Source organism: Oratosquilla oratoria, chromosome 28 (genome assembly GCF_046742065.1).
Source record: "Oratosquilla oratoria isolate Oo_2021 chromosome 28, ASM4674206v1, whole genome shotgun sequence".
NCBI lineage: Eukaryota > Metazoa > Arthropoda > Malacostraca > Stomatopoda > Squillidae > Oratosquilla > Oratosquilla oratoria.
Genome location: NC_134804.1, coordinates 45,933,771 through 45,961,270, shown reverse-complemented (window position 1 = coordinate 45,961,270; position 27,500 = coordinate 45,933,771).

Below are 27,500 nucleotides of genomic sequence, written 5' to 3'. Positions count from 1 at the left end.
CCCTCTCCTCCTGCTCCTCTTCCTTCTACTCTTCTTCCCTGTTTATTTTTAACAAAAAATTTTCTTCATTCCTTCTCTTGTTCTTCCTCCTCCAAAGAGTTTTCTTGTCTTTCTTTCGCCTCCTCCATTCTGCCTCTTTCTCCTCCTCTTCCTCAAACCTCCTCGCACTCCTCCTCCTCCTTTTCTCTTACTTTATTCCCTTCTTCTCTTCTTCCTAATCCTCATTTTCCTTACCTCTTCTCCTCCTCCTCGCCCTCCTCCTTTTCCTTTAATTTATTCTCCCCTTCTTCATAATCTTCATTTTCTTTACCTCTCCTTCGCCTCCTTCCTCCCCCTCTTCCTCCTCCTCCTCTACCTCCCCTTTCTTCTACTCCTCCTCACCCTCCTTCGCCTCTTCCTCTTCCTCCTCGCCCTCCATCTCCTTTTCCTTTACTTTATTCCTTTCTCCTCTTCTTCCTTATTTTCATTTTCCTTACCTCTCTTCCTCCTCCTTTCTTATCCTCCTTTCCTTCTACTCCTCCTCCTTCTCCCTTTCCTCCTCCTCCTCCTCGCCCTCCTTCTCCTCCTTTTCCTTTACTTCATTCTCTTCTCTTCTTCCTGACCCTCTTTTTCCTTTACTCTCTTCCTCCTCCTCCTTTTCGTTCTACTCCTCGTCTTCCTCCTTCTCTTCTTTTTTCTCCTCCTCCTCCTCCTTGCCCTCCTCCTCCTCCTTCTCTTTTTCCTTTACTTTATTTCCCTTTCTTTCTGATACTCATTTTCTCTACCTCTCCTTCGCCTCCTTACCTCTCCTTCTTCCTCCTTTTCTTCCTCCTCCTCTTTCTTCTCTTTTCCTTTACTTTATCCCTCCCTTCTTCCTAATCCTAATTTTCTTTGCCTCTCCTTCGCCTCCTTCCTTCTCCTCCTCTTCTTCCTTCTACTCTTCCTTTTCCTTCTCCTCCTTCTCCCCTTCCTCCTCCTTTTCCTTTACTTTATCCCCTTCTTCTCCTCTTCCTGGTCCTCATTTTCTTTTAACTCTCCTTCTCCTCCTTCCTCCTCCTCTTCCTTCTACTCCTCCTCCTCTTCCTGGTCCTCATTTTCTTTTAACTCTCCTCCTCCTCCTCCTCCTCCTCTTCCTTCTACTCCTCCTCCTCTTCCTTCTACTCTTCTTCCCAGTTTCTTTTGGGCAACAAACTTTTTCCTGCTGCAAACGTGGATGCGGAGGATTCGACAAAACGTCGACGCCTTTTCTTTGATGAATTTCAAGTCAATCTGAGAACTTGCCAAGCTAGTAAATACGAAAAATTTCAATTATAGAATTATGAACACCATTCTCGCGTCTGTCACTTGAAGAATGTAGTTACTGAACATTTATTTATTTATTTTTTTCAAGTGAATTTGTTGGTAAGAGCATGGTAATTTAACATATCGCGACTAGAGAGAGAGAGAGAGAGAGAGATAGAGAGAGAGAGAGAGAGAGAGGGGGGGAGTTGGAGAGAGAGAGAAAGTTGGTTGAGAGAGGGAAGGGGTGGAGAGAGAGAGAAAGGTGGCTGAGAGAGAGAGGGGTGGTTGGAGAGAGAGAGAGAGAGAGAGAGAGAGAGAGAGAGAGAGAGAGAGAGAGAGAGAGAGAGAAAGGTGGTTGAGAGAGAAAGAGAGAAAGGGTGGAGAGAGAGAGAGAGAGAGAGAGAGAGAGATGGAGAGTTGGAGAGAGAGAGAAAGGTGGTGGAAAGAGAGAGAGAGAGAGAGTTAAGAGAGAGAGAGAGAGACAAAGAGAGCGAAAGAGAGAAAGAGAGATAGACAAAGAGAGAGAAAGTAGTAAGAGAGAACCTTGTTCAAATCTTTCACCTTCCTTTCTCCTCTCCTCTCCTCTCCTCTCCCCTCCTCTCGCCTCCCCTTGTGTCGCACTTCCTGCAGGCGAGTGAGTGAGGGGAGTTTAAACGCTCCGGTACTGCTGTGGCGTTAAAACTAACACGCTGCTTGTTAAATCTCCCCTCTTTCCCCTCTCCGCATATGGGCTATTGATTGCACAGTTTATGCAGTCAACATTCTAAAGGCTTCAGTGACACTCCCCTACGGACCAGAGCCACGAAGCTTTTTTCTATTACTAGAGAAGCATACCCTCTTTCCCCTCTCCGCATATGGGCTATTGATTGCACGGTTTATGCAGTCAACATTCTAGAGGCTTCAGTGACACTCCCCTACGGACCAGAGCCACGCAGCCTTTTTCTATTACTGGAGAAGGATTTCATCTCGAAAACTGATGTTGGGTAGTTTTTGAATTCTGCTATTCCTCCGTTGTGTTTCTACTATCATGACATTTCTACTATTCTACCTCTGTGACAAACTAATTCTGTGGTGGGATATTGTCTAAGAGGACAGAAGCTCTGGTTATTGCTAACAGATATACTCTCTCCTCTCTCCCTCTCCTCTCGCTCTCTTTTATTCCTAATTTCCTATCACGCCTCTTCCACTTTTCCCCTCTCTTCGTCCATTTCAATCGAGTGTCCTCTCTTTCTTGCCCCCTCTTCTCTTTCCTTCCTTTCCCAATGTTTACCTATACTTTCCTTCTGTTTCCTCTTTCCTTCTGTTTCCTCCTTCATTCTCCCCTCTCTCTTTTCCTCTTTACATCTGTTCCCTTCTTCTTCCTTTTTTCTTTCTTCTTCTTCTCGTTCTCTTCCTCTTCTTCCTTTCTCCTTCTTCCTTCGCCTCTTCCCGTTCTTCCTCTTCTTCTTCTCGTTCTCTTCCTCTTCTTCCTTTCTCCTTCTTCCTTCGCCTCTTCCCGTTCTTCCTCTTCTTCTTCTTGACCTTCTCTTACTCATCTTCCTCATCCATATCCTCATTCACGTTCTCCACTCACATTCATCACTTCCATCCCCACCTCCACCGCATCTCACAACTACCATGACCACCATTCCCACCACCATCACCACCATTTCCACCACTACCATCACCATCACAACCACCACCACCATGACAACCACTCCCAACACCATCACCACCACTATCATCACCACCATCACCACCACATCCACCACCATCACCACCACATCCACCACCATCACCACCACCTCCACCACATCCACCACCATCACCACCACATCCACCACCATCACCACCACCTCCACCACCTACACCACCATCACCTCTATCACCACACACTCCTCCATCCCAACCACTTCCACCTGCCCTACCACCACCATCTCCATCATCACCACCACCACTACTACCATCACCACCACTACCATTACCAACACCAAACACGATCACCAAAATCATCCTCACCACTACAACGTTTGTGAACGTTTGAGGTTTTAATTCTGTTCGAATCACATGACTTCATTTCTTTTTTTTCTTTTTTTTTTTTGAGGGAGGAGAGGAAGGGAGAGGAGCTTTACTCCTACGCAGAGATTTTTCGTAACATTTACAGAAAAATCAATGAGAGAAAAAATACTTCATGGCCGACTGAATATAATTTGTCTTTTTTTCATTTCATAATGATTTCTTTCTTCTTTTTGTCTATTTTTTCTTCTTTTTTTGAGTCATTGTGTATTTGTGGCAATCCTTCCATACATTTATCATTTCATAAAATCAATAAAATCGTACAGCGACAAATGGAAGAGAAGGAACAGTATCAACAGGTATGGAAGTGTTTCAAGTTTCCCGAGCAGATAAATAGCAACAAATAAATAAATAGATAAATAACAAAATAAATAAAATAAAAATAAACTAATAGAGGAATACACTTCAAATTCATAGAATCCCCTGACAACTCTAAGAATAGAATATTCTAAGCAAATATGGCGGTCAATAGATTAGTTGACTTGGCAAGGTTTAACAGCCATGATAGATAGAGATTAATTTCCTAATTAGCCTAATAAATCACTGACGATTTATTTCTTCATTAAACTGATAAATCATTGGAGATTTAAAGTAAATAAACCAATCTATATTAAATTAGATGATATCAAAATGAATCTAAAGATCTAAATTTAATCATATCAATTTGGTATTACATTAAATGAACTTAATTAAATTAAATCAGATTAAATTAAATAGAATTGAAATAAACTTAAATAAATTTTTATCAAACTAAATAAAAAATAAATATCTTTATCTAATAAATCCAAGCGTCATCCTTAAAAGATTCTATTCTGCAAATTAATTGGCTATTTAGTACAGACTGTAGGAAGGCTTCAAAATACTAACGGGTTTGATTAAGGCATTTGAAAAAAAAAATCTGAAAATTTCGACTTTCTTTTTGTACAAAGTTAATACTAATAAAGAAAACATAGAGAGGAAGTTTGATGTGGATAGAAAACGGAAAGTGATGAATTTTGGCCGACTAGAATCCCATTTTCTTAATTGAATAAACAGACAAAAAACGATAAACAAATAGATTAATAAATGAAATAAAGAAATACACTAAATAATTGAATAGAAGAATAAAAATAAAGAAACAAATAAACAAAATAAATCAACAATCAAATATATAGATAAGTAAATGAATAGATATATGAGTCGAGTATACGGCTGGAGGCGCTGAGTAGCTGGGGCCGAAGACGCCACCTTTGTCTTACGATGCACTTTGGGGAGTAGGTATAGCCAGATATTAGAATCGAAGAGGAGTGCGGGATTCGAACCCGCTACTACGGGGATGCGAGGGCCACACGCTTCCGACTACCGCCACTTCAATCTTATAGATTATGGTCTTCAACTCGAAGGAATTAGAAATAAATCAAATCTTTTGTCCTTTAAATTGGAGTATTTCGTCAGAAGAATGCCACCATGGTCTTATGCAGGAGTGGCCCAGAGGTTCCCTTAAAAAAAAAAAAAAAAAAAAAAAAAAAAAAAAAAAATATGAAAAAAAGAAAGAAAAAAAAAAAAAAAAAAAAAAAATCTTAGCACGCGTGAAATACCCAGAGCTCAACTTAGAATAAATAAATAAATAAATAACATAAATAAAAAATTCCCACTTCTTTTGTACGATCATTGCTAACCACACGCTACTATACACAGGATTGAGGTCCTATGAGGTATGTTCATCCTATAATTCTACTCCGTTGTGACGCAAGAAAATGTATAAAAGTATTTATCATCTGATATTGGCACCCACGCTTAAGAAAGGTTGCCCAGTCTTGGTGTAGTACAACATCGCGAGGAGTAGGAATCCTGCCTGAATTAGGTCGTGACCCATTGGAATGTCCTCACACAGGAGTCCATTCTTTGAACTGAGTATGTCCACGTTTTTTGCCATAAAAAATATGAACAAAATAGGTCGTAGTATTGAATGATAAGTAAGAAGTCTTTGTTGTTAAACACGGCTACAATATACCGTAGATTTATGTGTGCATTAGGTGTGGGAGTTGGACCACCTGTAGAGTAGTCTTACATAAGAATGAAGGAGATTGCAGAAGATCATAGTGCCTACACTAGTTCTATGTCCATTACCACCTACAATACCCATCCATAAACTTATCTGGCCTTCTCTTTAAACTTTAAACGATAGTTTCAGTGCTCGCTATATGGTTACTAAGACTATTCATTAACCACTTTAGAGGTACACCAGTTCTTCGTACCGTAATAGGATTATTTTATGTTAAACATAGCGTCATTGACAGTAGAATAATTTATTGTTTTAGTGAAGAGTAGCAGGAAGAATAAAAGAAACCGGGATTTATTGATAATGGGTGATTTCAATTTTACTGACATTGATTGGATGACCCTTGAACAAGATCATATAGGTAGTCGCTTGATTGATTTTCTTGGTGACAATTACTTAGTTCAACATGTAAAAGAGCCCACAAGATATGGAAACTTACTCGATCTATTGATCACTAGCCGCGAAAGCATGGTAACTGATGTAGAAGCCAGTGAAACTGTTGCAAATAGCGATCACAACTTAGTTAGATTCAAACTCCTATTTTTTTTTTTAATAGATACTTGTGTTTCTAAAATACCCAATTTCAGTAAAGCTCAGTTCACAGGACTACGTCAGGAGCTTCAGCTTACAGATTGGGAGGCAAATTAAGCGAAAGACCTGTAGATCAGATGTGGGAAATATTTCAAAATACGCTCACTAAGATGATTCATACTTACATTCCTTTTAAGGACAGACGTCCCCAAAATCAGGCTCGTCAAAAAGTGGCTCGACAAAGAAACTGAAAGAAGTATTGCTAAAAAGAGACAGGTTTATAAGAAATATGAGTGCTCGGGTGCATCTAATGACTATGAAAGTTATGTATTAATACAGAGAGATTTATCTGTAATTAAAAAAAAAAAAAAACGGAAACGACAATACGAAAAGAATATCGCTGATAAATCCAAAGAGATTCCCAAAGAATTCTATAGTTACATTGGATATAAAAAGGTTGTTAGGAATCACATTCGTCCACTATTATCTATTGACGGTCAACTTGAATATTCAAATGAGGGATTGTGTAATATTTTAAGCAATTATTTTAGCTCGGTATTTGTAAACGAAACACCTCAAAGTGAACTCCAAGCTGATACCTGTGAAAAGTCTAGAGTGAACTTACTATAGTAAATATAATTTTTTTTTTTTAAAGGTGTATAGAGAAACTTTATCAGTAACGATCTCAAATCATCTAAGCAGTGTATTTCAGCCTCTGAGAAAGCAAATAAGATTCTAGGACTGATTGCGCGATCTTTTGACTATGCTGTTTCCGTATGGTCACCGAATTTCATTAAAGACATTGACAGACTGGAAAACGTACAACAGCGAGCCACAAAACTGATTCCGAATATAAGAAATAAATCATACGAACATCGACTTAAACATATGAATCTGTTTTCCCTAAAAAAGCGTAGACTCAGAGGTGACTTGATACAGGTCTTTAAAATTCTAAAGGGAATTTACAACAACAGAAGTGACATATTTTCATACTGAATGAGAATAAGACAAGAAACAATGGTCTCAAACTGTCTGGAAATAGATTCAATTTGGAAGTGGGTAGTAACAACTTCGCCAAGTAGTTAATGAATGGAATAAACTTTCTGTAGAGGCAGTGGAATATAGTTCAGTTCGAAGCTTTAAGAATAATTTAGATAAACATCTAAGCAAGATGCTGTAATGATTATTATTTATTTTATATTATTTGTTTTTGTTTTGTTATCATTTGTCTGTTTGATTCTCATTCATCATTAGTTATATGTCAATTTATTATTATTTTCTTGTTACCTGTTTATCTAACTATACCTATGTATTTTATTTTTTATTCACATTATTATAATTTCTATTTACTCATTTATTACTATTATTATGATTTACTCACATCCGACCTAGATAATAACCAAAAGGCCTCCTGTCGGCATGCTCCGCCTTTGTAAACCTTTGAAAGGCAATCTGGTTGCTTTTTGTTAAATGTTGCGGTCTATCACCGTAGATTAATTTGTTTTGATGATGAGGCGTAGGACGAAGAATCAACGCGTCTTCGTACTATGAGAGGCTTATCTCACATTAAATATGGCGACAACATACCGTATATATATATATTTCATTTTATGAGGCGTAAGAAGAAGCACCGTGCGTGTCTTTATACAGTACGAGGACTCTTTTATGTTAGACATGGCGGCTAATCATCGTAGATATTTATTTATTTATTTATTGTGAGGAAGCGTAGGAGGAAGCCCCGTACAACGTGTCTTCATCCGCTAAGAGGATTATTTCATGTTAAACAGTGCGGACTTTCCGCGGCGGATTAAAAGACAATTGAGGATTGGCGCACCGAGCTCAGAAGCGTTAGCCGGAAATTTTTCTATCACGCGTAGCACCGGCCGCATGTAATTAGTGTAATTGATTACAGTGACTGATTTTCATTAGCAAAATGAGAGAGAGATGGTTCTCTGTAATTAGGGGAAACGAAGCTGTAGCTGATGCTAATTATGTTAATTACACCGAAGGGTATTGGCCAGGTTGAGCTAGAGGGAGGAAGCTTTGTTGGTCAAGTTTTTGGTCTAGCGCGATTTGGTTTTCGAACTCAGAAGGCTCAAGGGATTATCACACTGGGGTATTTTTCCTTCAACCTCCGATTAGTCGGCGGTAACGCCCATATCCAGAACTTTTCCCGCTATAAATCCACACTGGAAAATTATTTTATTTTCTCAACAATCTACATAGAATATCATTTGACATGCTGGAGGAGAATCATTTCTCTCCAGCATACCAGATTTCCTTCCTGAAAACTGCTGGCTATGAGTCACCTCCAACAGTCGGAGGAACAATAGCTCAGTGTGATAACAGCCTTCAGGGTCCATTTCCATTGATTTATGGTTGAATTTGAATTTTCTCTCCAGGAATACAGAGTAAGTTTAGTTTAATTACTTCGTAAAATCTTCCCCTCAGCTGATTTACTGTCCTGGTAGTGGAATAGTTGGTGATGCTGTCCATTCTCTCTAAGTTGAGTAAAGTCATCATACGTATATCAAAGCAAAATGATCAAGACATTAAGACTCAGTGATTCTTTTTTTTAAACTGTTCTCAGTAACGTCAGACAATTTCATTTACTTTAGTTTAAAACAATCAATCATCTAATCTATATTTTCTTAACGCTAAACGGTCCAAACAAGTCTTTAACTACAATGTATTTGTAGGGTGAGCGTACTATGGGTTAAAACAGAGCTTTGAGGAATTACTTTCCAAAAATATTTTGAACCAAAATTTAAGCGCACAAAGCCTATTCACGGGAAGGTAAAAGAAGCTTAATAATTACGTCATGTTGCTTTGTTTGAAGGTCCCCAATCTGATTAGACAGTCTGCACAAGTGGGCAGGGTTTACTATATTCAACCGATGGAAGAAGCTTAAGAATGACGTCATATCGTCTCCTCCTAAGGATACATTACGTCTGCATGAGTGTGTATATATATACTTAAATACAGTATCTGTCCTATTTCTTTTTCTATGTATTGTCTGCAGAAGTATTAATATCATGAAGGTCTTGCTGTCTAAATATGTGAATTGTCGACATTTTGTGTTGTTATTGGGTTTAAATATGCTTCATTCCAGTTTCCTACTTGAACTAATTGGCACCTGCAGAGTTGCCACAAAGTTGATTAACTGTTTGATTTTTTTGAATCACGGGACTGATGCAAAACGTCAAGAGATGACGAGGACCAAGTTTGAGAATTGTACAAACAGACCAAAACCCAAATTGGTTTCATCATTTTTTTCCATTTACTTTTTATGTTGATAATTCACCAACGCAATTCTTTCAGTGTCTATTAAATACCTAACACAGAGAGACGATTTTTTTTTTAATTGGGGAAGATTTGAAATAGTTATGTAGATGAATATTGGAAACTTTAATCAAGTTTTAGTGTTTTGAGCCATATTTTACCTTCCAAGTCGCGAGCAATAACCACTATACCAGCAAACCGTGTATGTATGCATGTATGTCTGTACTATATGTATATATTTATGTATGTATATATTGCATATATGTATACATGTATGTACGTCTGTACTATATGTATGTATGCGTACATGTATGTATATATGTACATATGTATAAATGTATGTGTTTGCTCTATGACTGTACGAGTATGTATGAATTGTATGCATGTATATATGTATGTATGTAGGTATATATGTACTATATGTATATATGCATGTATGTATGTTTCCATGTATGTATGCACGTATGTACGAGTATGTATGTACGTACATATGTATGCATATATTCATGTATGTACATATGTATTATCTATATATCAGGGTGCAGGTGGTTAAATTAGTTGAAAATGGGCAGGACTGTTGATTAAGTCAAAATACGATATCAGATGGTTATATATATTTCAATTTGTTTATGAGAATCGGAATGTGTTTGATTGCATATAGTCTGATGAACATGTATTACAAATCGAATGTATATTATGAAGGACAGACAGACAGACCTTAAGAGAGAGAGAGAGAGAGAGAGAGAGAGAGAGAGAGAGAGAGAGAGGCAGAGAACAGGTTTTGTTCAAATGTGAACACGCAAGTAAACGGAGGCATAGGTATATACATACCTTGAGACTGCATACATACGTAAATTATATATATATATATATATATATATATATATATATATACACACATATATAAATAAATATATATGTATATATTTTGTATATGTGCATACACACACACACACACACACACACACACACACACACATATATATATATATATATATATATGTATGTATGTATTTATGTATGTATGTATATACATATATATATATATATATATATGTGTATGTATATATACATATATATATATATATATATATATATATATATATTATATATATATATATATGTCATATATATATATAACGTAAGTGGAGTAATAACCACAGGAGTCTTATTCTGAGTTTATTCCTGACTAGTTTCGCAGGTATGTTTTTTCAAAGGAATGGTGTACAAACGAGCTGCGGGCATTTCATACATGAGGAGGACCTCACTACCTCTCCTTGTTGCCAGATTTGGCGACAAGTGTGGACATTACATATTTATTATAACAAATGATAAACAAATGCACTAATAATGATAATGCTAGCAATAATGGTAAGATTAATAGTAAATTCAATTGCTCATATCATCATTGCTAGCATTATCATTATTATTGCACACATACATATATACATACACACACATACATGTGTACATACATCCATATATGCATACATCAAATATACATACGTAATACAGATGCACATACATGCACATATCCATCCATACATCCATACATACATACGTAATATATAGAAATGTATATACATACACAAATCCATCCATCCATACATAGATACATACGTTTTACCTACAGACGTACATATATACATAGATGCACTCTCTCTCTCTATCTATCCTTATTTTTGTCTTTCTCATATAAACACAAATAAACACACAGGTTTATTTGCTGATAGGCCGTTTATATCAAGCTCATAAGTTTCGTTCTCCACCAATATTATCTGAAACACAAAGAAACAAAGGTTCCTTATGGGTCTTATGGAGTTCTGTTCGTGTTTTTAAATATCTACAGAAAAAGGAGAAAAGTCTTATTTTATTATTGATTTTTATTGTGAACGTGGAAAATATTTTTACCTTTTGTTTTGGGAATTCTTTTTTATGATTTGACGTCAGTATTGTATGCCTATTTTTATGAACAATAATACTGATGTTTGTATACTGTTTGTATTGTTATTCATATCTATCAAGAAATGCTGGAGCCGTCTCGATGACGTAGATGTTTTCTTGTCCATATTTTACCCCACACCAGCAATATATCACACTGCGTTTCTCATACCTTTATAAAAATATTATCTTGATCAATGTAACATTTCTATTTATATCTTTCATATTTCATTATATTCTATATATTGCTTATGCCTATTATAACGTTTGTATATATTATCAATATTTGTATCTATATTCATCAAGACAAAGTAGAATGTTTTTCGTGGTTATTGGAGAAGATTTTACTGTTTTCTTGTTCCATATTTTACCCACCACCAACAATATATCACACTGATTACGTTCCTCATATCTTTATAAAAAAAAATATTATCTGTATCTATGTAACATTTTTATTTATATATCTTTCATATTTTTATTATATTTTATATATTGTTTATATATATTATTGCTATTTTTATCTATATTAATCAAGAAACAGTAGAATAGTTTTCGTGGTTATTGGACAAGATTTTGCTGTTTTCTTGTTCCATATTTTACCCGCATCGTCGGCGGAATATCTTATCGATTGCGATTCCAGCCGTCTCTTACTTTACCCGCATCGGCAAAACGCTTTATCGGCCCCAATGTAAACAACAGATCCGCGGAATCCCCGGCCGACTTCGGCGAATTTCAGTCTGTCTTAGAGAATCATCGGAACTTTCAAAAGTCTTTGGAATTAGAATTAAGAGGTTAGGGTGAGGGGAAAGAGGGGTTGAGAGGAAGAGAAAGGGAGGAGGAGGAGGAGGAGGAGGAGAAAACAAAATAGTTGGAAAGAAATAAAAAGTTAGATTAAAAGAAGAATAAGCGAAGAAGGGATGGAATCACAAGACCAAATAAAGGCGAGGCGGGAAAAGTGGAGAGCAGAAAGAAAATGAAAAAGAGAATTTGTAAAGAGAGAAACGAAATGATGAGGTAGAACGAAAAAGAAGAGAGAGGGAGAGAGAGAGAAAGAGAATGTGGGGGAAAGTCAGAGAGAGAGAGAGAGAGGGGGATGGAGGAAGAGAAGAGAGAGGGAAAGAGAGTGACAGGGTCAAAGAGAGAGAGGGAGAGAATAGATAAAAGAGAGAGAGAAAGAGAGAGAGAGGAGTGAAGAAATCTTGGGTTCAGACCAGAGATCGAATGCCAGCCCCTCGGGGCCGCACCTCCAGGTGAAAAGGAAGTGTGCTGTAGTGATTTCAAGACCAACGTCGGGATATGACTCTATCCGACGTCCCTGTGAATTTGGTATCCCAGTGGGATAAGCTGAGGGAAGTGGCGGTCACCAGTAGCCAGTAGGTCCTCCGTGTTACTAGATTCTTGGCAATGACCGGCGCCTCTATCCTTGGGGTCAATATTGCATAAAAGAGGTCAAGTCAGAGAAGTGGTTAAGGAGTGGCTTAAGGAAGATATCACGATGGACGGATTCTAGAAGTTTAAAAGTGATCATATTTTATTTTCATTTTTCATTTATTTACTTATATTTTTAGAGACACACAGAGAGAGAGGTAGAGAGAGACAGAGAGAGAGAGGGGGAGAGAGACACAGAAAGAGAGAGAGGGAGACAGGTAGAGAGAGAGGGGGGAAGGGAGAGACACAGAAAGATAGATAGAGAGAGAGGGGGGAGACACAGGAAGAGAGCGAGAGAGAGACAGAGAGAGGGAGTGAGAGACAGAGAGGGGGGGTGAGAGGGAGACAGAAAGAAATAAAGAGAGAGAAAGGGAAGGAGAGATAGATAGAGAGAGGGAGAGACAGACAGACAGAGAGAGGGAGAGAGAGAGAGACAGACAGACAGACAGAGAGAGAGAGAGAGAGGGGGGGGTAGTGAGAGGGAGACAGAAAGAAAGAAAGAAAGAGAGAGAAAGGGAAGGAGAGATAGATAGATAGATAGATAGATAGAGAGAGAGAGAGAGATTCTTCAATCGTAAGAGATTTCTGCTTGACTTTGATCCTTATGTTTTTTTTTTTTATCAAAGTCCCTAAAACATCAATTCTATAACACATGTTGTCGATACCCACGTAGGGAGGGCATGCGATGCAAAGAAGAAGAAATAATAAATGGTTAAATATAGTTATGGCAGGGCGGTAAGAAATGGGGAAGGGAGAAACAGAGGAGAAGGAGGAAGAATAGGAGGAGAAGGAGGCGGAGGTGGAGGAGGAGGAGTAAACGGAGGAAGAATAGAAGGAAGAATTGAAAATATTACAACTAAGCAGAATAAAAAATAGCATTTATATATATATATATATATATATATATATATATATATATATATATATATATATATATATATGTATGTAAAATGAAAGAAAGTGGAAGATCATATGAAAAAACCAACGAACGGGAAAGGGGGGAAAGACCAGATAATATAATTTCCAAAACAGAAACTAGAAAACAAGAACGAAAAACCAGAAAGCCAAAAAACTCGAACGAAAGAAAATATTTTACAAAAGCGAGAGAGAGAGAGAGAGAGAGAGAGAGAGAGAGAGAGAGAGAGAGAGAGAGAGAGAGAGAGAGAGAGAGAGAGAATCCAATAAGAGCCTTATAAAGGAAGAAATGGCGCTCCCTCCCCCTAAAAAAAAAAAAAAGATAAAATCAAAAGGAAAAAAAGAGTGACCCCTAACTAACCTTCTGTTGGTAAAAACGAAACCAAAAAGAGATCTATATCTAATGAATCGCGAACGTAAAGTTAAGAAACGGACCGACTTTTTTTTCTCCTCAAAGAGAAGAGAAGGTAAGAAACGTCGACCAAAAATTGATAAAAAAAAAAATATAAGTAAATAAACAGATTAATGAATAGATAGCATAATAAATAAATGTTGAGAAAGAAAGACAAATAACTAAATGAACACATGAATGATTAAAAATATAGATAAGTAGATAAAATGAAATTCATAATGGAATGAAAACAAATAAAAAAAAATGGTTTATGAATAGATGAAGGATTACAAACGTAGATAACAAGTATACAGAATGAAATTCACAATGAATTTTAGAACAAATTGAAAAAGTAGGTTTATGAATAGATTAATAATTAAAAATATAGATAACAAGTATATAAAATTAAATTCACAATGAATTCAAAAACAAATTGAAAAAGGAGATTTATGAATAGAATAATATATGAATACATAATCCACAAATGCTAGATTACATAAAGACACAAAATAAATATGGATTGTTGACTAAAATTTCACTGTCTGGAAATACGGAGCCCCATTGTAGTTGGCAACGGTCCTCAGAGGATTCCATAGATCCTTCCAGGGAAAGATTTTGGATTGTAGTCTCTATTGTATTTTATTGTATATTGCATTTGTGTGTTTTTTCTGTGTCGCTTGTGATGAAGAAGTGAAGGAGGAAGAGAACGAGGAGGAAGACGAGGAGGAGAAGAAACGGATTAGTCGCCGGTTGTCAGCTCTCCGTGTTCCCGGTCCGGGAACCGAATGCCATCCCCTCAGGGTTGCATCTCCTCCAGATAAGGGAGAGGGTGTTGATGGGGTTGGAAGATGAGCACCAGGGAGATGATCCTACCCGACGTCACTTAGGACTACAAGATTCGAGTATGTGTCACTTATCAAAGAAACTATTAAGTACACGAACGAGTTGAGAAACGATTAAATGGGCCAAATAAATAAATGAATAAACAAATAAATAAATAAATAAATAAACAGGAAGAGAAACAAATGAAAAGATAAATCAAGCAAACACACAAACAAACGAAAGTGGAAGGATGCCAAACAAATGTATGACAAACAAATCAATTGATTTGCATACAAAGAGGAGATCTCCCCTCCTCCCTCCTCCTCAGCCTGGTGCCAAAATTGTGGTGGTGGAGGTGGTAGAGGGAGGAAGAGGGGGGGAGAGGGAGGGGGGAAGATGGGGTAGAGGTGGCGAGTGGGGAAAAGGGTGGAAGAGAGAGAAGGAGGGAGGGAGAGAGGGAAGGAGAGAAGAGAGGAAACAGGAGAGGGAGGAAGAGAGGGAAGGGGAAAAGAGAGGAAGGAGGAGAGGGAGGGAGAGAGAGGGAAGGGGAAAAGAGAGGAAGCAGGAGAGGGAGGGAGAGAGGGAAGGAGAGAAGTAGGAGAGGGAGGGAGAGAGGGGAGGAGAGAAGGAGGAGAGAAGCAGGAGAGGGAGAGAGAGAGAGGGAAGGACAGAAGAGAGGAAGCAGGAGAGGGAGGGAGAGAGGGAAGGGGAAGAGAGGAAGCAGGAGAGAGAGAAGAGAGGAAGCAGGAGAGGGAGGGAGAAAGGGAAGGAGAGAAGAGAGGAAGCAGGAGAGGGAGAGAGAGAGAGAGAGAGGGAGGTATATATATAATATCCAAGCTCACCCACCTCCCTCCCCCCCGAAATTGAAATTCTGTCCACAGTCCTGATATTGTGGACAAATCTGTTAATCTTAAGGAAATACACCACAGACACAACATCAAGTTAAGCCGGACTCGCTAGGACATTAGTTACACTAGCTGGCCACCTAGCTGTCTAGTTAGTCACCACCTGTCCGGCTTCGTAAAACTAGAATATCTAGCATCATAACTAGGAAGACGGTTTTCTAGAAGGCTAGTCATATTAGCTAGCTCGCTGGCGCCAGAAGGCTTTATCGCCAAACGCATAATGACCCTGGAATCTCGGTTATCCAACAACCCGTTTTTCTTCCTAATTTAACTTGGCGTCAATTTATTAGAGGGCAAAAGTTCCCTCAATCCCTAAATTAAAAATCTTGCTGGAACGAACGAGTAAATATATATATATATATATATATATATATATATAAATATATATATATATAGATAGATATATATATATATATATATATTTATATATATATATTTATATATATATATATATATATTTATATATACACATATATATATATATATATATATATTGTGTGTGTGTGTATGTGTGTGTGTGTGTGTGTGTGTGTGTGTGTGTGTGTGTGTATGTGTGTGTATTCACTTGGTCTTTGGATCACGTGTTGGACTCGTGATCGACAGCTATTTCCCTTCTGGAAGAGAGCTCAGAGCTCGTAGGTCCGATCTATGGGTAATGCTATGACCTTGCACACACACACACACCCAACTCCCCGCCCACGAGAGTTGGAGTAACACCCCTCAGCGCTGCGATACTGATATTATTTCAGCCCCGGGCGAGGGTCGAACCCGGACCTCCGTAGTGGCAGGCCAGAGCTCTAACCACAGCGCCATGAGAGGTGTGTGTGTGTGTGTGTGTGTGTGTGTGTGTGTGTGTGTGTGTGTGTGTGTGTGTGTGTGCGTGTGTATGTAAATTGTCTTTGCCCATCTTTCAGAAGCAAGATCTACCGTCAGAAAACCTGAAAACATCAGTAAGAGTATTAATAATTGTCAGAATGCTGTTGTATTCAACTCAGTTTGTATTAGTGAGAACCTGTGCTCAATATATATATATGTATATATATGTATATATCTATATATATATATATATATATATATATATATATAATATATATATATATATATATATATATATAACTCCAACAAAATCTTTGCCAAGTTCAGAAGAAACGAAGAAAAACGTAATTTGATATACTTTAAGAACTACAAATTAGATGCTCGGCGAAGTTAATGAGCAAAATCTTCTTCATTTTCAGTTGAAATATATTATGCTTTTCTATTTTTAGTTATGTACTTTAGTTTGTAGTTATGTATTCCATACTTTATGTATTGCTGTTGAGAACGACTCTAAGAGCCCAGGCCAGGTATCTCTTAGCCCCAGTCTTATTCGTCACCTTTGCCCTGGGTACTCGGTCAGGCAAAGCAAGTTGCGGTCACTCGTACCCAATAGTGCCCGAAACTAGGTCTTTATAGTCACGAGTTGAGGGCTAGGTCTACTATGACATAACGGCGAAGGTCGCTTTTTTTAGGATAGAGGTTTGTTTTCTTATGCACCCTATGCTTTATGAATTGCTGTTCTTTAGTCTTCTGGAGAGACCATGTTCCACCACTAAAAATATCGTAAACACCAATTACCCGTTTGGCGTTTTTGGTTTTCTTTTCTTAAGTATCTCATACTTTATGTATTGCTGTTCTTTAGTCTCGTGGAAAGACCGTGTTCCACCACTAAAAATATTGTTAAACACCAATTACCGGTAGTTTGGGGTTTTTGGTTTTATTTTCTTATGTATCCCATACTTTATGTATTGCTGTTCTTTAGTCTCCTTGAGAGACCATGTTCCACCACTAAAAATATCGTTAATCATCTATTACCGCTAGTTTAGGGGTTTGGTTTGGTTTTCTAAAGTATCCCCTACTTTATGTATTGCTGTTCTTCAGTCTCCTGAAGAGACCGTGTTCCACCACTAAAATATCGTTAAACACCAATTACCGCTAGTTTAGGGTTTTTGGTCGCCACTGGACCCCCAGGGAAACCCATTAGACCCCCAGGGGGGGGGGCTATGGTCCAGAGGTTGATGATTACGATCTCTGATGAACGTGGACCTCCAGTTGGTCTGAACGAAGTCGGGGAACGAGGGCGTCAGGTTGAGGTAATTTATGAAACGCAAAGTTTCTGGAACTTGGCTTTGTGGAGTTTTTGGGCCTGGAATGAGGAGTGTTTATCATAATGAGAGGAAAGAGGACGGAGGGGAGGTGAGATATCAGGCGTGTCCTTTGATGTGAATATTGTTGTTGTTGTTATTGTTGTTGTTTTTTGTTGGTGATTGTGTTGTTTTTATTTTGTTCCTTTGCCATTGTTGTTGTTCTTGTTGTTGTTGTTGTTGTTGTTGTTTTTCTGTGGTCTTCTTTTCATCATCAGTCTGCAATATCATCATCGTCATCAACATCACCATCATCATTCGCCCCTGCCACATCTACACAGCAATATCCACCGAACTTCAGTGATAGATATATTTCCTTTGTCACTCTATCCTCAAATCTATTTCCTTTGTCCCCTCATTCTATCCACAACTCTCTAGTTTCCTAAGGGTTTTCCTTTATCGGAATGAAATCTGGTAGCGATAGCCAGAATAAATGTATAAAACAACGCCTCTCCTGAGAGGGTGAATTCTGATTGGATGCACCGCGTGAGTGAACGAGCCAATCAGAATAAAGGGCAATAGCCACTTGGCGTGTAAGGGGTGAGCCCCATGGGTAGTAGTACGAGGTTTATCCCCTTAGGCCAAGGGTCACCGAACTACGGCCCGCGGGCCGAATCCGGCCCTCAAGGTTTGTTCATCCGGCCCGCCGCCGCACCGGACTTGTAGAAAAAAAATAATGAAATAAATAAATAATTAAATAAAATAAAATATTTAGGTACATGAATATCTTTGTTGTCTTTTTTTGTTTACTTTTAATTTTTTGTGCATTTTGTAAATTGATAGATACATATGTTGTCTTTGTTTTTTGTGTATTCACTGTATCATATTGAAAAACATGGTTAAGCGGCCGCGCTCGTCGGAATCCTTAGTTATCTGTCCCGCTATGAAAAAAAAAAAAAGTTTGGTGACTTCTTCCTTAGGCAAATGGTAGTCTGGCGGTAGCTAGAATAGGCTGTATATGACATCCCTAATTTACTTCGTAACTATTTTAGGCCTCATCTCATCCCTCGTCCTCCTTCCTTTATTTTTATTTATTTTTTCTGTCTTTTTCCCTCTTGCTCTACTTCACGTGGTACAGTAGGAGACAAAGGTACTGTTGTCTATTTGAGAAGTAACTGAAGTTGTAAATATTTTATGCAAATATAGTTTCGTAAAAAAAAAGTGGTAAAGTAGCTAATATATAAAAAAACGAAAATCAAATTTGCATGCAAGATGGGTGACCTGATTTTTATCGTCTTCTGCCTGTCATTCATATTTTCTTTCGAAATTTTCTTTACCGCCTTGTTCTAAATACTCTCCGTTTTCTAAGATACTTTCGATCCCAACATTCACCTGTTATTTTCTCCTTTCTTTTTCATTTCGTATTGTTTTGTTTTGTTTTGTTTTTCTTATCTTCCACTTCTCTCGTTGGCTACGTTCCAAACTTCCTCTACTTCTTTAGTTTTCTTTAACTTCCTTTTGTCTAATAGTATTCGTTTTCTTCTAGAAGTCCGTTTTCTTCTAGAAGTTTCTTCTGCTTCTGAAGTCCTCAGATTTCCCAGTTACCTTCTGTTTCTTCTTCCTCTCCTTCGTCATTTTCTTCTATTTTTCTTTCCCTTTTCCGCTTGCTAGCCTCCTCCTCTTTATCTCTTCGTCTTTATTCTATTACCTTCTAATAGATTTGTATCCCTCTTCTTGAGTGATATAGAGATAGTGTTTTCTGCTTCTTCGCTTTTTTTTTTCTTTTTTTTTTTATATCTATTAGCCACCTCTTTATCTTATCTTCTTCTGCCTAGTACCTGGTCCAGAGGTATTGTTTTCTGTTTCTTCTTCGCTTTCGACATTTTCGTTTTTTTTTTCTAATCTGTTAGCCACCTCCTCTTTCTCTTATCTTCTTCTGTCTAGCACCTGGTGCAGAGGTACTGTCATCTGTTTCTTCTTCCTCACCTTCGTTATTTTCGTCTTTTTTCTTTTCCATTTGTTAACCTCCTCTTCATCTTCTCTTCTTTTGTTTCTTACCTTCTTATTGACTTGTATTCCTCTTCTTGAGTGGCACAAAAGTAATGCAAAGGACACTCAGAACAGGTAAATGATTTTCATTCTCTTTTGTCTCAGCAATGCCTCGCCCTGAGATATCTTTTCATCCTTTTTTAAGGTTTTGGTTATGTTATTTTCAATAAGAATTTTCTACATTTAATGTTTCGACTATGCTTCACAATTTCTTTTTATTTCTTTATTAATTCATTTATCAATTTATTCACTTATCTATTTAACCTGATTATTTGTTTATATATTTATGTATTTATCAATTTATTTACTTATTTTTATTTATTAATATCTGTATCTATTAATTTATATATATACTTATTTATTTATTTGTTTATTTACTTTTCATTATTTTTCTCTTATATTTTTTTCTGGCGTCTAGAGTGTGTATTTCTCTGAAATAATTTCTCTCTCTTTCTCCAACGCCCTCTTTAGAGAAATTTTTTATATTTCTTTCTCTTTCAATTTTCTAGCGTTCTTCCTCGGCCCTATTCATAAGAAACCTTCCAAGAAAGCTTAGCCAAGACATTAAAGAATAAAACAGAAAGATCTATTCTAAGTTATCTTAATGCCGCAATCACTACTCCAGCCCACACCCCTACCCCACCTCACCACCACCAGATGAGAATAAGCAGAAGTTTGATTAGGAAGATAAGGAGGAGGAGGAGGAAGAGGAGGAGGAGGAGGAGAAGAAGAAGAAGAAGAAGGCAGAGAAGGGGGAGGAGGAGGAAGAGGAGGAGGAGGAGAAGAAGAAGAAGAAGAAGAAGAAGAAGAAGAAGAGAGGACGAGGAGAAGGAGGAGGAGAAGGAGAAGGAGGAGAAGGAGAAGGAGGAGAAGAAGGAGGAAGAGGAGGAGGAGGAAGAGGAGGCCAAAGAAAGGGAATTTTAGAAAGAGAAGAAAAGGGTGAAAGAGGAGGAGGAGGAGGAGGAGGAGGAAGAGGAGGCCAAAGAAAGGGAATTTTAGAAAGAGAAGAAAAGGGTGAAATAGGAGAAGGAGAAGGAAGAAAAATGTAAAGTAAAAATCGGGGCTAGGGGTAAAAAAAGCAGAAGATTTATTAGTATACGAAGAAGGAGGAAGAAGAGGAAGAACAAAAATAAAATAAAATAAAAGAGGGAGAAGAAGGAAAGAAAGATATGAATAATATTTATGATTAAGAGACAAGGAGTAGGAGTAAGAGGAGGAGGAGGAGGAGGAAAGGTATAGGAGTACGAGGAAGAGGAGGAGGAGGAGGAGGAAGAAAAATTGATAAGAAAGGGAAGAGAGAAAAGGAGGGAAGAAAGATAGGAAAGAGATTTATACTCAGACAACACTTACTACCAAACTTGGCAAATCTTGATCAAATTTATTGAGGTCAGGACATTAACGGGTAAGGCATGGGGGAGGAAGGAAGGAAGGAAGGATAGGTGGTAGTGATGGAGGGAAGGAGAGAAGGAAGGAGGGAAGGAAAAATGGAAGGAGGGAGGGAGGGAACGTATAAGAGAATGAGAGGGAAAGAAGATTAAGCTTGATACTTGATGACAGTTTGATTACAAAATGTATATACTAAATACAGTAAAAATGTGTAATTACCATCTGAAAATATAAAAAAGTATTCACACGCAGACACAACAAAAATACAGATCCATACTCATGTAATGCTAAGATCAGATTACTGTGACTTTTACAGACTACCCCAAAATATATATAAAAAATATACATAGAATATAGAAAATAAAACTGCTCAACATATCCGAGAAAAATGCTAATATGACAGAAATACTCATTCAATATCTTAATGGTTGTCAGTAAACACAAAATCGTACACAGATTATCGTCTTACTAATAAGATTTGTTAAATTTGCAAAACCGTGTACAAAATGTCGTCTTACTGTTACGATAATAAGATTAGGAAAATCGACATAATTTCAAAGCTAAATTAATATCACATGAGCTGTCGAAAAACAATGCAGCTAGATATAAATAATAATAATAAAAACAAGAAATTGTTTTAACCAGGTTAGGTGAGAGAACAGGAAAAAGAATATTTGGGAATTGTCCCTAAACTAGATTTGAAAGATTTCTGAAATTGAACGATTTAAGGAAAGATTAAAAGATTCTCTATTTGGGAGGAACTGTGATCAAGAAATATTTCCAAAGGTATTAAAAAAAAAAAAAAAAATTCTATCTCCTTCCACTCTATCCCGCTCTCTCTCTCTCTCTCTCTCTCTCTCTCTCTCTATATATATATAAATATATATATATATATATATATATATATATATATATATATATATATATATATATATATATATACCTCCACTCTCTCCCGCTCTCTTCCCTTTTCTTTCTCTTTCTTCCTCTTTATCTCTCTATCTACCTCTCTCCCCTCTTCCCCTCTCTCTCCCTTCTTTCTCTCTATCTATCTATCTTCCCTCTTTCTCTCCCTTGTTCCCAATTTTTCTCTCTCTCTCTCTCCTCCTCCACAACTCCATTTCTCTTTTAGTTTCTACTTTTTACTTTATTTCCGCGAAAAACAAATGAAATAACAGATCATTTTTTTTATCTGGTATCCGTAATTTCCATTCTGTGCCTTGAGAACTTTTACTTCGCTTAAAAATTTCTCTCCGTTTTCTTTTATCTGCTTTCGCCTTCAAACTTTGTTTCTCCCACTTTTACTTCTTCGTTTTCTTTTTCTTTTTTTTCTTCTATTTTCTATTTTTTTTTAAGAATTCCCATACGTTCTCCCGTGATCAATCAACTGTGATTCTTCTTCTTCTTCTCTTCCTCAACGTAAATGTTCGTTTTCTTTCTCCCGTTTTCTTTACTTCATCTGCCCCTTTCACGTTTTTATTTATTTATTTATTTATTTTTTTTTTGTTAAGAGATGGCGTAGATATGGAGCAGTATGTTTATTCCCGTGATTTTATTTTATTTTATCTTAGTGATTTTTCTTTATTGAAAAATAACTATCTTAACACGTAACCCCACCAATTCATTCAACTTTCTCATTTATTTTATTTATTCACTTATTCATCTGTGTTTTATTTGATTTTCTCATCATTAGTATTATCATCGTTATTATTTTTCTATTATTTTATTCATATTTTCGCATCCGACCTAGTTATGGACCAAAAGGTCACCTGTCGGCATGCTCTTCCTTTGTAATCCTTTGTAATCTTCAATTCTTCGACCAATCGTTCTTAACCTTTACTGGTTACTGGAAATGGGCAACAGACAGCCCCCCCCCTTACTTTGGTAATATATAACATTGCATACGTGATTACTATGGATTATTTACAAGAACATAATATACCTGATACATGACCACTGCTGGAAAGGCATGTAATTTACGTCATACAAGTATATGAGTAGCTCCATGAGAGAGTGATCCAAGCGCCACGGTCCGCCACACCTTGATTTCGTGATCAATCAGCCGACTTAGGCTTCCCACACTGCCTGGTGGGAGTTGGATTCGTCTCCCTCGATCATGGTAACTCAGAGGGAGACGAATCCAACTCCCAGGAAGCACAAATTGGTTGAGCACAAAGTCAAGGTAAGAAGCCCGTGGCGCTTGGATCATTCTCCCACGGAGCTACTCATATGTTGCGAAAAGTGAAGGGTTGACTTAAACAGATCCTGGTCCTCGCTACACTGGCACCCCTACGGATCCGAGGCACGTAACACTCTGATCACAATTCAACATCTACCGTCCTGTTATGCCACCTTTACTTGATTGTATCTATCCTTGACGACATCTATGACCCGACCTCTTTGTTGGCTAAATGTCCGTAGGTACGGCGACACAACTCTGCATCGTTGTTTATGTTATTCTGTTTTCATTTTTTGTTTTTCTCTCTCCCTTTCCCTCACTCTCTCTCTCTCTTTCCATGTCCTTCCTTCCTTCTTCGCCCCTTCCTCTCACTCATTCTCTTCCTCTCTTTCTCTTTGTCCACTTGCCCCCCCCCATCGTCAAATCCTTTTGTCATATCCTGTTCTAGACACTCTCTTTCTCAGTCTCTATTTCTTTCTCTCCCTCTTTCTCTCTTTGTTGGACAAGGAGTTATGTGTGCATGTATATATATATATATATATATATATATATATATATATATATATATATGTGTGTGTGTGTGTGTGTGTGTGTGTGTGTGTGTGTGTGTGTGTGTGTGTGTGTGTGTGTGTGTGTGTGTGTAAGGTTACAAGATTACTCATAGATCGGGCCATGTATGAGCTCTGAACTCTTACCTGGGAGAGTAACAACTATCGACCACGAGTCCAACACGTGATCCAAGACCATGGCAGAGAATCACGCACACACACACGCACACACACACACACACACACACACACACACACACACACACACACACACATCCACACACACACGCACAAAATGTTCGATTAAGCATTTATATGATATATTGTAACCTGTAATGAAGTGACATTTAAAAGTTAAATCAAAATTATGATACTGAATTTGTTACGGAATACATATATCCGCCATGAAATAATGTGGATTAATTTATTATTGAATATGGCTTCATTTTGCATCAAATTTTGCGTCAATAACTACAACTACTCTATTAAACACGAATTGTTGGTTACATGGTTCAGTTTCGACGCAGGAAATCCGCTAAAATGGAGAGTTATTCTGTGTTAGCGTTGGACGAATTGTATGTGCTTTATATACAGTACAGTATGGTTAGTACTTCTTTTGTTTTATCTTGGTTTTATTTTTTTTTTCTAATTTGTTCTATTTTTAATTTACTTGATTTGATTTTTTGTTTGATTTCCTCCTATATCTTTTATTTTCGTTTTTTTTATAATTCTATGTTGTTTTATTGTATTATAGTTTATTTTTGTTTTATTCTGTTTTATTTCACTTACTGTTTCTAGTTTAGGGATTTACTAGAATTTCACCTCGCGGTGCGGTTGGGGGTTAGGGCATTGTGGAAATTTTCCACAAATTTGTGTCTGAGAAATTTGCTCACATGGGACGTTTTGTTAGCAAATTATATGTTGCAAAGAACTTGATTGTGTATACAATAATTCCTTCTTTTTGTGAGAAAACTGGGGAAGGATGTTTTGTTAGCAAATTATATGTTGCAAAGAACTTGTTTGTGTATGTAATAATTCCTTCTTTTTTGTGAGAAAACTGGGGAAATCCAGATTTCCTTGTGGGAATTTTGTGGAAAAAATCTCACTCATTTGTAGGGATTGACATAGATCACAGTGGCAACACTGGGTTCAGGTTTGGGAATTGAAATAGAAACATATTTTCAGTATCAATCTGGATCAACTCACGAGTAACACTCCTTTTCCCAATTTTTTCGAACAAAATATAAATTGATGTGGTAATTTCTTTATGTAACTTAATCAATTCTGGCATAATAATGCGTAGTACTTATTCTAAAATTGATGTACTCAGTAATCATAGTGTTTCTTATTTATATATTTATTCATATATTTATTTATCTTTATGAAAAAGTAAGATATTGATTAGAGGCCTTTTGGTCAGTAAAGTAATCCAAGACCATGGTGGTAAATCACATATACAAACAAGTATTTGAGTGTGTGTGTGTGTGGGGGGGTATACACGCGCATGCGCGCTTGAATATACGCAATATGACATTACTTTGCCATATTATATATATATATATATATATATATATATATATATATACATATATATATATATATATATATATACATATATATATATATATATATATATATACATATATATATATATATATATATATATATATATATATATATATATATATATATACTTGTCTTCACTGAATATGATGTCTGTATTAAAATTCATTTCCTCCTTTCAGTCACCATAGGGACGATTTATACTGAAGAACACTGAGGTATCAGAACACGAAATACAAACGTGATTGCAATATGTCCTTGCAAGATGGTTTGAACATTTGTGACAACATATTATAAGGAATTTTATTCTCTATGTCCTGTCATCATAGTGTTCAGAATGCGTTTTGAATGTGCATACCCTGAAGATAACAGCAGAAGAACTACAACTCAGAATGTAATGAAAGATGATTACAACGTATCTCTGTTTTCATGTTGAGAACAGTTTGGAGAAAAGTATTGTTTCAATGAAATAGATTGAAAAAAGCTAAGCAATTTGACTGTAGAAAAATGAAATAGTCAATTAGGTTATGTAAAAAGGGCTGATTTATGTAAATTCAGCCTCGGGAATACCTCGCGTGAAATGTGTGGTGATCTATAGGGACATTTGTGAATAGTATTGTCACATGTAAATTCAACCCCCGTTTCGTGTTCATGATCTCGATGATAAGAGATTAAGAGACTAATCAAAATAACTGTGATGTCGCTGAAAATGTTACATGTATATAAATTTAATCTTAACTCCGGTTATATTATATCGATGAAAAAAGATCTAGTAATCAATTCCAGCGTCCGTGGTGTTACACAAAATGTTACTCGTCTATAAACCTAGATTCAGTAATACTATGTGATTTTTATGATAAGTAAAAATTGCGTAGAAGCTAATCCACTCCACAAGAATTGTGTACACGGTAAAAAACGCTGTAAATCTAGCTTCAGTGACACTCTACGTTTCGTTTATGTAAAAAAAAAATCGAGTAGAAAATAAATCAATGAAATGGACGACTGTGACACTGCAAATTGCACCTCTGTGCCAAACGCAGCACCAGTTGCAAAAAAAGAAAATATCTAAAGTTTAAAGCGACAAAATTGGTGATGGCTTCCAGATCTTGTAACCAGGAACATCACCACCACCACCATCACCACCACCACCAGTGGCAGCTCCACCACCAACACTTGGCCCGCCACCACAAAAGTCTCCACAGCCTTCGAGAGCGCGTCCTCTTTCCCTTTCTCCTCCTCCTTCTTCCAGTCGCCTTCCTTGGCATGTCTGAAGCAACATATACCTACGGTAAGTGTTACTTTTTAATTATAATCTATGAATAAATATATGCATTCATACATACATACATACGTACGTACATACAAATATACATGTATACGTATATACATACATACATACGCACATACATACAGCACATGTGTACATAAATACATGCATGCATGTATATATGCTTATAATTACACATGCATGTGTACACACACACACACACACACACACACACACACACACACATATATATATATATATATATATATATATACATATATACATGCATATATACATACATACATATATACATGCGCAAATACATACATACATACACACATACATGCGCTCACCCGTACATACACACATACTCGTACATACTGTGGATACAGAGCGGGGTCGAACACGGAAGATATAAAAAGCAGAAAAATGAGCAAACACTCCAACAGTCAAATAAAATAAACAAGCATTGGAGAGAGTAGCATGACTGGAAACGGGCGAGGAAGAGAGTCAGAAAGAAGAGGAGTAAAAGGAGGAGAGGAAGGAGGAGATGGAAGGAAGAGAGAGGACTGGAATAAAGAAAAAGAAAAAAAAGAGGTCGTGGGAAGAGAGGAAATGGAAGAGGAGGAGGACGTGCTAAAGGGGGTCAAAGAAAGAAATGGACAGAAAAGGTTTAAAGAATGGGAAAGGTTTCAAGTGTTCATCGCATCTCCATGTAGACCCAACTCAAGCACACTAAGAGAGAAATGTTACGTTGCCTGTCTTGCAAATATAACCTCTAAATACTCCTACAGTAAGGCATATATTCCACTGACCT